General features: G+C 37.4%; 1 protein-coding gene and 1 non-coding gene across 2 annotated transcripts in view; one reads left to right on the top strand and one right to left on the bottom strand.

Annotated features, from left to right (window-relative positions):
- Nucleotides 1-15,370, bottom strand: part of LOC140745286 (neural cell adhesion molecule 1) — a 222,165-nt gene that overhangs the window by 168,966 nt on the left and 37,829 nt on the right. The gene's annotated exons all lie outside the window — the stretch shown is intronic.
- On the top strand, nt 3,184-3,255 carry TRNAQ-CUG (transfer RNA glutamine (anticodon CUG)). The gene has a single exon. It is a non-coding gene; the product is annotated as a tRNA-Gln (tRNA).

The raw sequence follows: 15,370 nt of genomic DNA, 5'->3' as shown, positions 1-15,370 counted from the left end.
ATTAATTTGTTATATTTCTTTTTTGCTATATTATTTTCGGACCTTTTTATAAATTAACGACCCGCGTGGCAGAGCGGCCACCATATGCGGTCTGACGCGCAAAGGGTCCCGGGTTCGATTCCCGGCCAGACAGATATCTAAATGATGAATTTAGATTTCTGTTTCTGGGTCTGGGTGTTTGTGTATTTGTCTATGTGTGTCCACGGCATCCACGACACAGGGAATCCTAGTGTGGGGCTGTGAGTGTAGAAAGCGTTTAAGCGTTTATTAAGATAGTATTGTAAATAATAAAATATCCATTGTAAATATGTTTATATAAATAAATAAATAACTCTTTCAGAAAGCCGAAAGAAATTGTAATAACCAAATCACTTTGAAAATTCAAAGTTAGGGAATCAAACCTACCTGGGAATCGAACCTTGAACCAATTGAGAGGCTCCCATCACTATCATCTGCAGTGGAACTGTAGCGTTAATTTCGAAAGCAAGTATGCACACTAAGCGATTTTACATATGAATGTAATAATATGTAAATCCTCCGGTGCGCGCAACGACCACTTACGGGCGTGCATACATTATATGATAAAATATTCAGCTAAAATATACTTCATGGAGAACTGGGGACCGTGGACGGATAAACAAATAGAGTCCGAAAAAAGATGCGATTTTTAGTATATTTTTTTTAAAGAAAAAATCATGCAGTGCAATTAATGAGTGGCTCCTGCCGTTTATGGACATCTGTAATCAATCTCTGATAAGATTCCTACCTGTCGGCCACAGGTACATAGCTACCTCTGAGGACTAAGTACGAACGCCTCGGAAAATATTCAGCTAAAATATACTTTATGGAGAACTGGGGACCGTGGATATATACCCAAATGGACTCCGAAGCACTAGTATATTTTTTTAGCAAAGGAGCATGCAGTCTAACTAACGCTAAGTTACTGTTGTTCAACGACGTCTGTAATCAACCCCTGATAAGTATAGAAACCTATCTGAGGTCGGTCATAGATACGTTGCTACCTTTGAGGACTAAGTACGAACGCCTCGGAAAATACCTAAATATTTTAGTATTAGTATATTTTTGAGTAGTAGTAGTATTGTTAGTTTTAGCTAATTAAAATATACTTCATGGAGAGGAGAGCAAAGGGGCATACATTCAAACCAATGTTAAGTTGCTGCCGCCATTCATGGACTTCTTTAATCAACCCCTCATAAGATTAGTCCTCCCTGAGGTCGGTCACAAATACGCTTTGCTACCCCCGAGGACTACATTGAAACGCCTCGGAAAAGTACTCGTATGTGTTTTTTACTACAACCTCTCAAATAAGAACACAGCAGCGCTTACTACTGTTATTAGGCAGAAATAGGTGTAAAAGAATAGTGATAAAATATTCAGCTAAAATACTTCATGGAGAACTTGGGAACATGGACGAATAACGATATAGACTCTGAAACAATATGCGCTTTCTAGTTCTATTTTATAAAATAAAGGAGCATGCAATCCAACTAATGCATAATTAATTGTGGTAATCAACCCTTGACAAGATTAGAGTATTACCTGAGGTCTGCCACAGATACGTTGCTACCCCTGAAGACTAAAATGGAACTCCTCGGAAGAGCTACTCCCTTACCACACCTTTCAAACCAGAACACAACAGCGCTTTATACGGCTGTTATGAGGAAGAAATAGCGAATAAGAAATATATTTGCGTGCTTGTAATTTGAACCGGCCCCTGGAATGAGAGACCGAGTTTTAACCAATAAGCTATCACACCTTTAAATCTGAAATAATACGACCAATATAATATTCCATAGCTTCGTGACCCAAAAACGCGTCTTGTATCAATAAATATTTAAACAAATTAAAAATCCATACAAATGTATCATACGTTGCGTTGAATCCGGAAAATCCGTTTCACGTTTTTAATTTCCCAAAAATCCTTTTTGAATTCGCCGTTCCGTTTCATGCACTATTCATCCGGAATTATGCTGCTCCAAAGCCTCCGGTTGTTATAATATTCATAGGTCCTTTTACGTACGTTGATAGACAAATACGTGATATAATATTAATGGGTAAATTTAATTTAACGTTGAATTAAATTTAAGATTGAATTTCGTACACACGTTCAAAAGATAATGAAAAAAGTATAATTCCCGAAGGATAGATAAAGAAACTTATCTTTTATCCCGATTAGCTTTAGGACAATGCCGTCCAATTATTCTTTTGTGTTCGAGTTTTGTTTTTAAAGGTGGTAAAACCCTTTGTGGTTCGACTCCGGCGGCACCACCGCCACACCTATTTCTACCTAATAACAGCAGTGTTAGGCGATGCTGTGTTCCGGTTTGAAGAGTGTGGTAAGGGAGACAGACTTTTGCCGAGGCGTTTCAGCTTAGTCCTCAGAGGTAGCGGCGCATCTGTAGCCGACTTTAGGTGGGAATATCTAATCCTATCTATGGTTGATTACAGATGTCCATGGGCGGCAGTAGCCACTTACCATCAGGTGGACTGTATGTTCGTCTGCTACTCCTATATTATAAAAAAAAAGAACTGACCGCAAGCGAAGCCGCGGGTTAACCTCCTAGTTCTTAATAATTATGTAAATTAGGTAATAGGTTTGAAGGTGGTGGAACACTTTGTGGTTCGAGTCCGGCAGCACCACCCGTTTCTGCCTCACACTCGTAATAGTAGTGTTTGAAGGGTGTGGTATAACGCCTTGGATAAGTCTTGTTCCCTTACCACTTATATCGTAACTTATATCTAAATATATATAACTCAAAGGTGACTGACTGCCATAGTGATCTATCAACGCACAGAAAAAACCACTGGACTGATCGAGCTGAAATTTCGAGAAAGGATTTTGGTCAATTCTACCCCCAAGGGGATAAAATAGGGGATAAAAGTTTGTATAAATCTTCTTAGTTAATAATATTACTTCGTAACACGAGCGAAGCCGCGGGCAAAAGCTCGTTACATATAAATGCGAATGTAAGTTGATTTGTTTAAGCTTAAGGACAATGCTATCCGATTATTCTTTTGTCAGTGAACTCTGACCGCAAGCGAAGCCGCGGGTAAACCTAGTTCTTCATAATTATGTAGTTGGGTAATTTAGGTAACATTAAAGTTTAAAATAAATATTGCATCGAGACACATGTATACCTGAATTTGAAACGCTTGACATACGGTTCCATGGTGTAATGGTTAGCACTCTGGACTCTGAATCCAGCGATCCGAGTTCAAATCTCGGTGGAACCTCTATCTCAATTGTAGTAGCATTTTTTGTCCTAGTTTTTGTGTCCAATTTTAATCATTAATTTTTCTATATTACTTTAGCATTTTATTTGTTTACTTCCACGAAAATTATTATTTTATCGCTCTCCTAAAATATTTTTCAATTAATAAGGCGGAAATTTATAATATACATGTCTATTTTGTAATAAAATCATCATAATAGTCTAAAATAAAAAGTTAAGAACTTTTTTCCCTTTTAACCACAGAAATTAGTTTTGTTTATAAAAATGATAAGTTTGTGAGCAACAATAAAAAATGAAAAAAATATATATGTATATTAAAAAAGTTGATGCGGTCAAATTTTACGAATATACAGTTAAGTTCCTTTTTCTCTTATGTTTTTTATTGACTTTATTTTTATTTGTTATTTTTTCAATTTCAATGAGCTTAAGTGTTATTAATAAAAGTCATCTAATTTTCTATAATGATTATGGTCGAACTTTTGTCAGACGAAAACTATTATAAATGCTTTCTACACTCACACATAGACAAATACACAAACACCCAGACCCAGAAACAGAAATCTAAATTCAACATTAAGACATCTGTCTGGCCGGGGATCGAACCCGGGACCCTTTGCGCGTCAGACCTGTATGGTGGCCGCTCCGCCACGCGGGTCGTCAAATTATAATATTACTAGTAGAATCGACAAACGTTGTGTTGCCATATAAATAAAAAAAAGTTAAGGGTGAACAACCCTTCTCACTTAGGGGTATGAAAAATAGATAGTAGCCGATTCTCAGACCTACTGAATATGCATATAAAATTTGGTGAAAATCGCTAAAGCTGTTTCGAAGGAGTACGGTAACTAACATTGTGACACCAGAACTTTATATATAAGATTGTGCTGACGACAGACCCGGATGCTAGCAATAGCAATTCCTGAGCGAACTAAGATATCACTCTTATTTTGGTTTTTAGAATTCAGTTCACATTTTTCTGGTGTGTACAACGATATGCGGCCACATATACCGTCGAACTACGCTTTCCGGGCGGTTAAAGCTCTTGCCACTTTTAACCCTGGAAGCCCCTTTTAGTCGCCTCTTACGAAAGGCAGGGGATACCGTAGCCTTATTCTGGTCCCGGAGAATTCGTTTCACATACCATTCGTTTAAGTACATCATATAAATAAAAACTTCTTTTAAGAAATGAAAATTGATTATATTTTAAACACGGTAGAACCCTCTGTGGTTTGACTTTGAAGGCACCACCGCCACACCTACGAGTACGTATTTCTAATCAGTTCTGATAGTTCAGTCCGCTGAGGGCGCTGTTTGAAAATTAATGGGCAAATACGTAAACAAATACAAAAACAGTCATTTTTGTTAAAACGTAAAAACTCATACTAAGGGTACAGCACTGCTATGTTCTCATTTGAAGGGTAGTAACAACGTAAGGAAGACATGCTTAAACTTCAACTATCACACGGGGATTATATATAATAGCTGCGGATTCGTTTTCGATCACAGGTAGAAGTTTAATTCTATCTGGGGTCGATTACAGATGTCCGTGGGCGGCAGTGGCCACTTACCATCAGGTAGCCTACATTCTCTTTTACTACTTGCATATTGTGAAAAATACATAGAAAAGTAGGTTTATGCATAAATAATGTGCAAATTAAGCTCCACGAGCGCTTTTGACGCTGACAAACGACCCGAAAGTTATTGAACGGAACTCTAATGCAATAATAATAGAGTTTAAAATCACACTTGCACTATTCGATTCATCAAACCGGCGCAAAAGATTTTGCAAATAAATTTAAATCAAACTGAATCGTCTTAAAGTTTAAATTTGGCTGTTGCGAAGTCAATAATGACGTAATAAAATCGCAAATGAATAATCAATACATTCAGTTTAAATTCTAGTTTTGAGTATTTTTCTTAGAAGTAAGAAACGAAACTGCAGTACACTTGATGGTAGGTGACTACTGCCCTGTCCCTGTAGTTCCGGGACTAGAATAGGGCTACGGTATCCGGTGCCTGTCGTAAGAGGCGACTAAAAGGGGGCTTCCGGGTTTGCCGGCGGCAAGATGGGAGCTCGAACCGTCCGGCAAGCAACCCCGGGAAGGACGGCGGCATGTGTCATCGCATGCCGTCGTAAACACCAGGTGTGCAGGAGGAACGTAAACTGCCCCCCCCAGAGCAGAGCCCAACCCGGGCATCGCACTCGGAGGACTCCGGTTGTGTTCCATCGGAGATCCCTTAGTTTTCCACCAAGCGCTGAGGACGGCCACCGGAGGGGTTTTAGTGCGGTAAAAATCCCACATAACCCGGCGTCGCTCCCACGTCGTCGGGTACGTTTTGAAAGTTTCCCCCTCGAAAACAAAAAAAGGTGACTACTGCCCATTATATATAATGTAATCAACATGAAGTCGATCTAAGATACGTTACTACCCCTAAGGATAATTTGAAATGATGAAATTGGAATGTCTTATTAAATACTTAAGTGTAACACCTGCAAATTCTCTACATCCACCCAGGGTTGACTGATATAGAATGCCATCAGGTATTAAGTTTGCCTTTGTGTACGTTTCATAGAGGTGATGCAATAAATGTAAAATAAATAAATATACGCCTCCTATAATTGTAATTGCCTTATCATCCCCTTCAAACCAAAATACAGCGGCGTTTATCATTATAACGTAAAAAAAAGTGTGATGGTAGTGCCTCCGTAGTCGAACCACAAAGGGTTCTACCAACAACATACCATCTTAAATATCACAACTAAGACTATTTCAAAATATTTCTCAAATAAACCCGTACAGTTATGACAATAAGATCTGAAACCGTTTATTCATTCGCGTACTCAACAAGACGCAAACGAGCGCGTTAACGGTAATGACTTGGCGCAAATGACGCAAATGACGTTAGGTTTGATTGCGATTTGAACGCTAGGTAACTTATGCTATGTTTTGATTCCTACCTTTATAGGAAATTCGAATATATATATGAAATTTATGTACACATCTTTAACGAGGTAACGTCATTCTAAATCCAATATTGTGGACGCATCGGGATGGCTACCCTATTATTGTTTAAAAGATCTTTTTAAGAATTAAAAAAATCAATATAAAGTTACCACAAAAAGCTTATTTTAAACGCTTTTTTTTTCAACCGAAGTCCTCCAAGTGCGATGCCCTGATCGTGCTCTGCCCTGGGGGGAGTACTTTTGGCTCCTCCCACACCATCTGGTGCTTACGACGGTATGCGACCACACATACTGTTGTCCTTCCCGGGGTTGCTTGCTGGAAGGTTCGAGCTCCCATCTTGCAGCCCGCATTCCCGGAAGTTCCCTTTTAGTCGCCTCTTTCGACAGGCAGGGGATACCGTAGCCCTATTCTGTTCCAAAGTGACTCATACCTAGAATTAGAGGATATTAGTAACTGATAACAATACCTCAACGTGTGATAACTATATTCCAGTAGAATCAATGGCTACAAAGGTCTTCTGAATAGAACGAAACTTACCTCCGTCCATTATTTGTCGAAACTTTGTATAGCTCCTGACAAATACAGGCTACTTCCTTACTTACAGGTGCAATGCAGAGTAGCGGAGCGTAAGCGTTAGAGATTTATGGGTCCAACTGTACTTGTATATCGTGTTATTTATTATTCACTTATTGAATATGAATATTGGGCATTTTTTTAATATTCTATCGCTACATAAAATTGCTGATCTTCTCCTAAAACCCTAACACCTAAGCAGGGAAAACAACATAATTTGATAGAAAGATTTTGCAAAAGACTTCCTTACATAACACAGTGAGAGTTTTTCTTAGAATCCATCTTATTATTATTATTAAAAAATCTACTTTAATTCTTAAAAAATCTAAAAAAATACTAGATATATACGAAAAATTGTTAAAACAGGAGGATATTTCTTAACGGTTTCTTTTTTCGCCGGACCATTTTTAGACATTTTTATGTTGATACGCTATTTTGATTGATTACGCACTCTGAAGCAGTATTCTTATAGTATATGATCTACTGATATGGCACTAACATATTACTTATTTATTTACACTACCACCTTATATATAACCACAGCCTTAGTTAAGGTACACGGCAATATTTGTAGCATGTCGAACGCGTTGTGTATGCATTCCGAGGTCAATCGACACGAGAGCCCATTGTTCGTGTCCATGCGTCGGGTAGAGCTAGCTTGTCAGATAGTTACTTTAGCTTGTAGTATTAAAACTTTTATGGTGGTAAACTTTGTAAATCGACTCCGGAGGCACCACTACCACACCTATTTCAGCCTAATAACAGCAATAATACCCAATAGTATAGTAACAATAGTTTTAAATTAACTAATTTTAGATTTTTTCAAAGTCAAATAAAGTGACGTACCTAGTTAGGTATTCCTTGTACCTGTCTATGACTGTATACCTAATGGCGCTCATTTCTAAACGATGTACTTAATCCTTTCAAAAACTGCCAATATGTAAATTGCAGAACTACAAAGTAACTCGTATATAAAAAATATCCAGTTATTTACAAAACATGTTACTTTCCTTCCACGTTCACGAGATAAATAATAAGAATTCAAACTAATGGAAACTAGAAGTCACAAAAGCTTGTAAGTCCATTACGAAACAAGATAAAAACCTCGCTACAAGCAGAAACAAGCTCCCCGAGGATCGGGAATAATTCGACTAAATCTCGAACATCGGGTTAGGAGCATTGATGTTATACATAAAGATGAGTTACTAGCTAAAACTTGAAACATACGTAATACACCAATTGGTGTAAGTCGAATCCAGTCACTCTCGCGCGGCCTAGTTATTGACACATATGTCACTGTACACGTTATACGTCATTATTTTAGTCTTCTAAGCCTCAAAATGCCTTCTTGTACAATTGCACAAATTATACAAAAAAATAAACAAACTTCAACGAATCACATATCACAAGTAGATGAGGAGAAGTTATATATTTTGATTGTTTTTCGTTTTTGTTCCGCCATGATTACGTAACTAACAAGAAAGAGACATCGTTTTCCTTCCACAAGTAATGACAGAGACGCAAAATTTACATCGATATTTACATATGAATGAAACTTGAAACGCAATGTCAAACACTAGTTGTCTTTTTATTGTCCTTTTTATATTATTTGTCTATGTAGTAACATGTAAGTAAACTGGGAAATGTGTATGTCTGTGCACGCTCGCGGTTCTTTCACTTTTTCGAGTTGTTTAGTAGACACGTAACCCATCTATAGTATAAAACATCATTGGCTAGGAGCAGCCGATAATTCCCCCGGGCGCTCAAAAATTCATACAGTGTTGCTAGTGTACACGCGGAATATCAAAATGGGTTATAAAAATTGCGAATAATGAACACATTGGTGGTACTTGATATGTGGTGGACTTGCGTCCCTGTGGGGTCGTGTCATGTTCTGCCAAAGCTAAGGTCTTAATGCTAATGGAATAAGATATCAATGTTGAGAATGCGTCCTGCAAAAATGGAAACATATATCGGTTTATTTTGTTAGAACTTAATAAACTTTTCTTGTAGGCGATCACAGACTGTGTATAAAATTGAAACAGTTTATAAATGAAGAGTCAGATTCGCCCATTGACATCTGTAATCAACTGTAAGGGCGATCGCACACATGAACTAACTCACTGTAGTTTCTTAGTGTAAAAATAACGTGTATGAAACGAAAGATAGATATGCGTAACTCACCCCCTTGCATTTTAGGGTTCCGGACTATGAAAGCCTAATTAAATTGCCATGCCTCACGTAAAGATCTCTTCACCACATCCATCAAGCAATCCTTTTTTTTTTTGTTTACGAGGGGGAAACCTTCAAAAGTTACCCGGTGCCGTGGGAGCGACACAGGGTTATGTGGGATTTTTACCGCACTAAAACCCCCCCGGTGGCCTTCCTCTACGTTGCCAAGAGGACTCCGGGATCTACACTACAATCCTACACTGCTGTCAAATGCAGAAATAAGCGTGGGGATGGTGTCTCTAGAATCGCACCACGAAATAGTCTACTGTTTTCACATTTTCTACTTTAACTTACATGTCAATAATCTATTAGAGACTTCTCCACAAATATTTTGATACTTAACTACCGTAAGCTTAAAATGTTACCTAAAATACTCGTACGACGTGCACGTCACAACGCGGTCTCGGCTGTAACGAGTGGTTCGAGCGATATTGGCGCTGCGGTCTCGGAGACCGGGTGAAATTACTTGCTACTTTCAACGTTGCATTTTCTATTGCAATTTATAAATACGTTCCATTTAACTCTAAGATAAGACCTATGGATATTGGACATGTGAAAAACGGTGTGTTGCATAAAATACAAAATATAGTTTCTAAAAGTCTTCATATACTATTTGTATTTTTTTTGCTTATTTAATGTGTGCGGGTTCCATACTTCCCAAACCCCCGTTGAAAATTAGGGTGGAATTTCGTTTAAATATATTTATGAACCACACCCATTAAAACAGCAACACTACACTGCTGTTAAAAGCAGATATAGTTGTGATAATGGTGTCCCTAGAATCAAACGAGAAAGTGTTCAACTATGTTCACATTTACTTCTTTAACTTACCAACATTTCAAAAATCTATTAGAGAGTTCTCCACAAATATTTTGATACTTAACTACCGTAAGCTTAAAATGTAACCTAAAATACTCGTACGACGTGCACGTCACAACGCGGTCTCGGCTGTAACGAGTGGTTCGAGCGATATTGGCGCTGCGGTCTCGGAGACCGGGTGAAATTACTTGCTACTTTCAACGTTGCATTTTCTATTGCAATTTATAAACATGTTCCTGGAAACATTACGTCCACTTATATATATGAACATTGGATGTGTCAGACTTGAGACTTTGTATAAAATACAAAAGATATTCACTAAAAGTACGCTACTCCTATTTGATTTTTTTTTGTTCTATGAGGGCCGGTTCTGGACTTCTCTAACCCCCTCCTGAGCACTAACTTGGAACCTAGCATAATTATTTTTTCTTGCCGCACCCATCAAAGTAGCAACATTACAACTACTACTAGTTAGATGCAGAAATACGAACCACTCCCACTGTCAATTTACTAAACACAGACACGAACAGTCGAAATGTTCTACCAAGTTTACATTGACTATTTTAACTTACATGTCAATAATAAACTTTAGAGAGTCCTAAACTAGGTACTACTTTGATACTTAGCTAGTATAAGCTTAAAATGTTACCTTAAATTCTCGTACGAAGTGCACGTCACAACGCGGTCTCGGCTGTAACGAGTGGTTCGAGCGGGATTGGAGCTGCGGTCTCGGAGACCGGGTGAAATTATTTGCTACTTTCAACGTTGCATTTTCTATTGCAATTTATAAATAAATTCATTTAAACCTTATGGCCCGTTTATATCTATGGACATTGAATGTACAAGACACGGATCGTCGTATAAAAGACTAGGTAGTATCTAAAACTCTACAAATCCTATTTCTTTTTTTTTCGATGTGAGCCGTTTCCGAACTCTTCTAACCTCTTCTATAGAACTGAATCGGAACCTGGTCTAAATACCATTTCCTTACCAAGCCCGTCAAACTATCAACACTACAATGTTGTTGAAAGCAGAAATAAGTATGGCGTTATTGTCTCTAGAATCAAGCCACAAAGTGTTCAACCATGTTCACATTTACTACTTTCACTTACCAACATGTCAAAAATCTCTTAGAGAGATCGCCACAAATACTTTGATACTTAACTAGTATAACCTTAAAATGTTACCTAAAATACTCGTACGAAGTGCACGTCACAACGCGGTCTCGGCTGTAACGAGTGGTTCGAGCGGGATTGGCGCTGCGGTCTCGGAGACCGGGTGAAATTACTTGCTACTTTCAACGTTGCATTTTCTATTGCAATTTATAAACAAGTTCCTTGAAACATTACGTCCGCTTATATATATGAACATTGGATGTGTCAGACTTGAGACTTTGTATAAAATACAAAAGATATTCACTAAAAGTACGCTACTCCTATTTGTTTTTTTTTTTTTTGTTCTATGAGGGCCGGTTCCGGACTTCTCTAACCCCCTCCTGAGCACTAACTTGGATCCTAGCATAATTATCTTTTCTTGCCGCACCCATCAAAGTAGCAACACTACAACTACTACTAGATAGATGCAGAAATACGAAACACTCCCACTGTCAATTTACTAAACACAGACACGACCAGTCGAAATGTTCTACCAAGTTCACATTGACTATTTTAACATTTAATGTACAAGACACGGATCGTCGTATAAAAGACTAGGTAGTTTCTAAAACTCTACAAATCCTATTTCCGTTTTTTTCGATGTGAGCCGTTTCCGAACTTTTCTAACCTCTTCCATAAAACTGAATTAAAACCTGGTCTAAATATCATTTCCTTACCATGCCCGTCAAACTAACAACACTAAATGTTGTTGAAAGCAGAAATAAGTATGACGTTATTGTCTCTAGAATCAAACCACAAAGTGTTCAACCATGTTCACATTTACTACTTTCACTTACCAAAATGTCAAAAATCTATTAGAAAGTTCTCCACAAATACTTTGATACTTAACTAGTATAAGCTTAAAATGTTACCTAAAATACTCGTATGAAGTGCACGTCACAACGCGGTCTCGGCTGTAACGAGTGGTTCGAGCGGAATTGGCGCTGCGGTCTCGGAGACCGGGTGAAATTACTTGCTACTTTCAACGTTGCATTTTCTATTGCAATTTATAAACAAGTTCCCTTTAACTCTAAGATTTATACCTATGGATATTGGACATGTGAAAAACGGGGTGTTGCATAAAATACAAAATATAGTTTCTAAAAGTCTTCATATACTATTTGTTTCTTTTTGCGTATTTAATGTCTGTGGGTTCCTTACTTCCCAAACCCCCGTTGAAAATTAGGGTAGAATTTCGTTTAAATATATTTTCGAACCACACCCATTAAATCAGCAACACTACACTACTGTTAAAAGCAGAAATAAGTATTATAATGGTGTCCCTAGAATCAAACCACAAAGTGTTCAACTATATTCGCATTTACTACTTTAACTTATCAACATGTCAAAAATATCTTATAGAGTTCTCCACAAAGATTTTGATACTTAACTACCGTATGTTACCTAAAATACTCGCACGAAGTGCACGTCACAACGCGGTCTCGGCTGTAACGAGTGGTTCGAGCGGGATTGGCGCTGCGGTCTCGGAGACCGGGTGAAATTACTTGCTACTTTCAACGTTGCATTTTCTATTGCAATTTATAAACAAGTTCCCTTTAACTCTAAGGTTTATATCGATATTGGACGTTAAACACGGGCTGCATGAAATCATATTTTATGCAAGTTCCTGATAGCTGTCCTTATCTGAGCGGATAAATATAAGTATATAGTAGTAGTAGAAAATACGTTTTGTCAATTAGAAGACATGTCTGTTGCGCTCATTGATGCTTCATTTATGTATATCGACACACATAGTGTCGATGTACATAATTGAAGTATCAATCGTAGACTCATGAACACAATCATAATCACAATCAATTAACAATATAAAAAAATCTTTCAGACCGTAACATATTTGATTCATAAGCACCTTCTTATTTGCAACACATTTATGGTCAAGTGTTGGTTTAAAGCATTCGACCTGTTTGAGGCGTCTTTCTTTAAATAGGCTCGTACCCAACAGTGGGATGATATTTTTTTCCTTATTAAATAAGTGGATAATAATGATTTTGCTTACTAGTGACGTCACTCAACCTATTCAATTATGTGCTCTGGCAAATAAAAATAATATTTTGTTTCATGTTGATATATAACACGAGAAATTCGTGTGTCACTGCGTCATATTCATAATAATAAATAGTTTTCATCCTAAATCCATTCGCAGACATTCGTAGACATTTTATACATACACACCACACCACACATGTGTTTTTTTTTTTTTATAATATAAGAGTAGCAGACGAGCATGCAGTCTACCTGATGGTAAGTGGCTACTGCCGCCCATGGACATCTGTAATCAACCCCAGATAGGATTAGATATTCCTACCTGAGGTCGGCCACAGATGCGCCGCTACCCCTGAGGACTAAGCTGGAACGCCTCGGAAAAGTCTGTCTCCCTTACCACACCCTTCAAACCGGAACACAGCAGCGTCAACACTGCTGTTATAAGGTAGAAATAGGTGTGGCGGTGGAGCCGCCGGAGTCGAACCACAAAGGGTTCTACCACCTTCCTATGTGTATTTGTAATTGGATGTACAAAAAGAAAAGTATTTGAAAATTTGTAAATTGGAAAATCAACAATAAACGCATGAAATTCATTAATCTGTATTGAGTTTTTTAACTGCAAAGCGGATACGAACTATAGTTAAAAATTTTGTTATTTTTGTTAGCTCGCGAGAATAAAAAATGGCTGTGAATTTTTCTCTTAACTTTATTCAATTTTATCGCCATTAGTGAGAGACTATCGGGATAAAAATAACGCAACAATAAAAACAAAGTAACTTTAACTTTTTTGTATATATGAATAACTTTATCGCAATATTTTATGGTGTTATTGTAGTATCCGCGTAAAACTGCTAGTCCGCTCTGAATATGAAATCGTATCGAAATGAATCGTATCGCTATAGCAAATTGTATGAGTACACCTCGCATCAACTTAAGAGCGGACTAGCAGTTTGGCGCGGACTATATTTATATCGAACGCTGTTGATATTTTAGACCCCTATTGTGGTATTCGTAAATAATGTAGTGTGCTTAAAATTGTTGTTATAGTACACAGTTTCTCTACACTTTTCGTAGGAAAAAAAGCGTATAGGGGGGTAAATATAGGTAAAAATTTATATCAGTTTGAAAAATGTTACAGATTATTACTTATATCGAAGAAAAATAGAAAATGACGTCATATTTCGTAGTAGATAACATTATAACTCAATATGACACAAACAAGCGCGTTTTATTAAATCTTTTTTGTGGTTGTACTTGTCAAAAATTCACTCTAACATTTTTATCTTATAAAATATTATAACAATATATATATATATATACTGTGTTCTTTTAAAAACTGATGAGTTTCGTTCAACCAATTTCAATGCTATGCAGAACAATGTTAGCAGTGCCAACATTATTAGGCCAGTACCAACATTATTATATACTTAGATATTCTTAATTACATAGTCTGAAAATGTGTCAGTAAGGCTGCTAACGAGTTCGAACCCTTGATTGCTGTGCGGTCGCTAAGACCCGGCGAAATTACTGGTTAGCTTGCGTCTGGCAGCTCGCTACAAAGTTCATTTAGTTAATTAGTCGAAGGAGACGATTTCATTTACAACTACCAAAGTATTCCCTATTAATACTTTTTTCGTTAGTGAATAATCATTAACGATACATTTTTTAAAATAAAAAAAAGGCTAAAAAGTTGTGTGTTTTTTTTTATAAATATAGCAGTCCATCTGATGGTAAGTGGCTACTTCCCCATCAACATCTGTAATCAACCCCAAATAGGATTACATATTCCCACCTGAGGTCGGCCACAGATGCGCCACTACTCCTGAGGACTAATCTGGATCGCCTCGGAAAAGTACGTCTCCCTTACCACACCCTTCAAACCAAAACACAGCAGCGTTTTACACTGCTGTTATAAGGCAGAAATCGGTGCGGTGGAGTTGCACCACAGGGTTCTACCACCTTCAAGTTCAAAAATGATATAAATATACATATTATTATGTTACCCAAACGTTTGATTAAATTTCAAATTGTCGATGTTATATTTTTCATAAATATAGAGCATATTTTATTTGTCATCGCATGTCTCATATTCGAGTCAATTCGAAATAGCTGACGCAAAATTTCTATCTCCAATACATTTTATCTGCACGTCGCATAAAACAATAAAATAGTTTTATCGTTATGTATTCAACCGTTTGGTCACTTTGGACATAAACTTGACACTACGGTCTTTAAGACCCTCTGCAGTTCACGGGTTATGTTTCCATGCTAATGGTGGGTCGTTAGCTAGATGACTACACTCAAGCACTACTCTGCGGCGTTTGAGTACTAATTTCTGATTAAATCTTGTCTTCTGGTCTTAATGGGA

Source organism: Epargyreus clarus, unplaced genomic scaffold, assembly GCF_041222505.1.
Source record: "Epargyreus clarus isolate Ecla_fem2 unplaced genomic scaffold, WU_Ecla_fem_2.2 ptg000010l, whole genome shotgun sequence".
NCBI lineage: Eukaryota > Metazoa > Arthropoda > Insecta > Lepidoptera > Hesperiidae > Epargyreus > Epargyreus clarus.
Note: the sequence above shows the minus strand (reverse complement) of the source record. Positions and strands in the feature narration are given on the sequence as shown.